The sequence below is a fragment of the Falco punctatus genome, assembly GCF_963210335.1.
Source record: "Falco punctatus genome assembly, chromosome: 6".
Classification (NCBI taxonomy): Eukaryota; Metazoa; Chordata; class Aves; order Falconiformes; family Falconidae; genus Falco; species Falco punctatus.
The window spans coordinates 73,502,609-73,506,070 of record NC_137585.1 but is presented as its reverse complement, the minus strand read 5'-3'; positions in this window follow the sequence as shown (position 1 = coordinate 73,506,070).

The following is a 3,462-nucleotide window of genomic DNA, read 5'->3' as shown; positions in this document are numbered from 1 at the left end:
AGGGAAGGGAAGGGAAGGGAAGGGAAGGGAAGGGAAGGGAAGGGAAGGGAAGGGAAGGGAAGGGAAGGGAAGGGAAGGGAAGGGAAGGGAAGGGAAGGGAAGGGAAGGGAAAAAGAAAATTGATCCTGTTTTTCTTAATGTGTCAGATAAAACCCAATATCTCTATTCAACTAATTGAGGACCAAAATTTTCCTATCAGAAGTAGAATTTATAAAAAGGATAATCTAGAATTGTCTAAAGGGGGAAAAAACCCAAGAAACATGAGTGTTAAGTACGCTAGTGTGAGCACTGTCTAGCTTGTGTTCCTGTAGGACTCAACACTGGAGACAGGAGTCTTCTATATGCTAAATTAAAGCAGATTTTATTACAGGCTTTAGAAAGAAGTCAAGAAGTGTTTAAGGAGTGTTGATTTTAGTAGCCCCAAATAAAAAAAATAAATATTCAATTTGAGACAATCATTCCCTTACAAATGGATGGCCCTGGTGTCATTTTTCACATGCAACCGGTCTGGCAAGGGAATGGTACCCTGCAGACTCCTACAGCTCAATCCCAGAAATGCATTCTTGTGAAGTTCTCCTTCTTTTAAGATAATTTAGCACAGCCATAGTTTATGAAATCTCTTATACTTATCAAATCCTCATAAAACTATAATGATAGAGTCTACAGTCGGTATCTTAAAGAAAACCCCACAAAATGTATAAAGTTACTGTTTTTTATCATAGTATATTTACACTGGTTTAAGTCAAGCTTTTCCGCAGCTGTGCTTGTGACTAACAATGTGGGTAGTCTATTCAAAGGAGGAACTTTATTTTCACTTAGTCAGAGGGAAGATGAAAAATAACAATCTTGATCTACACTAGAATTTCTGAAGTTATGTTATGTTGATAGTATTTGGTAAACCACATTATACAAGTCTTTTATTTCCACTGTGATTACATGAGTAGAAACCTGGATTCTAATGGACACATTTGCATGCCTTTTTCAATTGCAATTTCTACAATTATGGTCTAGCATCTTTTGTTTCTAACATTTTTTTGTGTGTAAAATTTTCACCTCCCCCCAAAAAAGACAAAAGAAACATTAAAACAACTTCAGGAATGTGACTGGAAATATATAGAAAAACAATAAAACCCAAGAAATTCAGTGCAGAAGAAGAACTGAAATGCTGCCATTTTGTGATGATCTTTACTGCATCTATACACTAAACATCATATAAAGGATCATGGTACAAATAAATTCACTGTAGATCTACAAAAGTCGCAATTGCAGCAGTTTCTATTGGCTAATAATTAGTCTAACATGAGCACTTTTCAAGGCATGAAATGAGTTATATTTTTCAATACAATAGCAAAGAGGAAATTTAATAGGACTGAAATGTCTCTCCTTCTGCCATGCACTCTTAACTCCCACACACAAGTTGTTTTGCTTCATGCTAGAGAAGCGCTCCTTTTCAGACATATGGCATGTTCCAGTTCCTACTGAAGCCTATTAGATTTGATAGGAGTTAGGTCATGTTCTTAAAATGTGTTCTGAACAGAGAGCAAAGAGCAGAGATCAGCTCTTTATGAACAAATTTCATTGCAGTCTGGCACTTCTGAGCTAACACTTCTCCACCCGCCTTCTCTCCAAGAGTCCAATGGTGAGTTGACCATCTGTCTATGAAGGAGAAAGCTTTGATATGTATGAACCACTCAGCTTTTACTCAGTTTGGAAGCATTCTGCACATCAGTGCAGAAAACCTTCCATGATAGTTTTATGAATGGAGCCTATTGTAAATTTAAACTTTGAAACAGAATTTATAGACTATGCTTAATGCCTAAAAAGGGAGTCAGCTGGGGCAAGTATCTTGGAAGGTGTCTATGGTTCATGAATAGTGAGCTCCAATGTGAGCCAAATATTGCTTTGCACTTCAGAGAATGATTTCTTTATTTTAAGGGATTTGTTCTCTTCCGTAATGCTGATGAAATAAAGGGCAAGAAAAAGAAAAGAAAAGAAAAAAAAAAAAAAAAAAAAAAAAAAAAAAGGAAGAAACAAAGCCAGTATAAACTACAAATAAAACACTTTCATGCATTAAAGTATGTACATGGAATTAAGGCAACAACAACAAAAATCAGAAAAAAAACCACATTACTTTCTTACTTCTAGAGCAACTTTCAGAGTTCATTCTCTGTTCTCATTTTCCAGGAAACTTACAGAACTAGACATTTATTTTGAACTATCTATGATAGTACTATGCAGCCGGCATTACTTTGTCCTGACAGTGAAGAATTTGGGAATGAGGATTCCTGTCTTCATGATTCAACAGGAGCCTTGTAGACTCTCTGACACCATTTGTGGCTAGGTTTTCCTTTGGACTTTTAGGCTTATTAACCTTATCTACCTAAATTTCAATTTTAGAAACAAACCTGATTGTTTGATGTTAATGCTTTTTTATACCTTAACTACTACTCCTCTGCCTTCTTTAGTCATCTGATCCAAGAGCTTTTCTCTTTTGACTACAGATTTTTCAACTGAGTTTCAATCCACACTTCCCTCTCTTTTAACTCTTCTCTCTTTCATCCCTGAACTCTTTCATACTTTTCAACTTCCCTCCATTTCTTTCCAGCTGGTAAAATAATTCCCTTCCTCCATTCAGCCACTACACACCAAACATCACGGTTATACTGGCTATTCCCAGCATATCCTTTCTGTGTGGGTATTTTGCTTACTTTTGCTGTCACATGACTTGTGTTTTAGATTTTGAACCCTTAGTAACACAGACCAGGTAAAAAAGGTGGTTTGGCAGAGTCAAGAGAACTAGTTTTGATTAGTAGCTTTGCATTATAGAATTTTTTTATCCAAGTCTTTGGTACGATTTGTTTTGCGTTATAGTAAAATGGTGGCATATCTACAGAGTACAATGCATACCTGCAAGAGGTGACTAAAGTGTCTCTGAGTTAGCGTATTTTCTCTCATTATCTGGGAATACTGTTTTTCACAAACTATTTCACTGTACTACTTCTCATGCTAGCACATCCATTCCAGGACCTAGAACAGGTCAGCTTCTGCTGACTGAGCACAGTCATCCTTCCAGGGAAATTTCTGGGATATGATGAAGGAAAGAAAATTTTGTATTTGTGTGAAAATTTACTCTGAATCTCCTCCACTGTAACATTAAATGCAGAAAATGTTTTTGTGTTCCACATTATTTTAGTATATAGGAGACATCCCTGTTTAAGTACATGTTTATTGTATTTTCTCTAGTTAAATAGTTTTACAATACACTAGGCTTACTTAATACACCCTACAATAGAAACATTCACATTCCTGTGATATTGTTTTTATCTTAGCTTTTCCTTCAGCTGCATCTATTGCATTACCTTGATAACTTAATCATACTTCATAATATACATAGACCTAGATTGTCTTTCTAAAGATGTTCTCTCCATTGTCTTCAACTTTTGTAGTGAATTGCTCTAATCT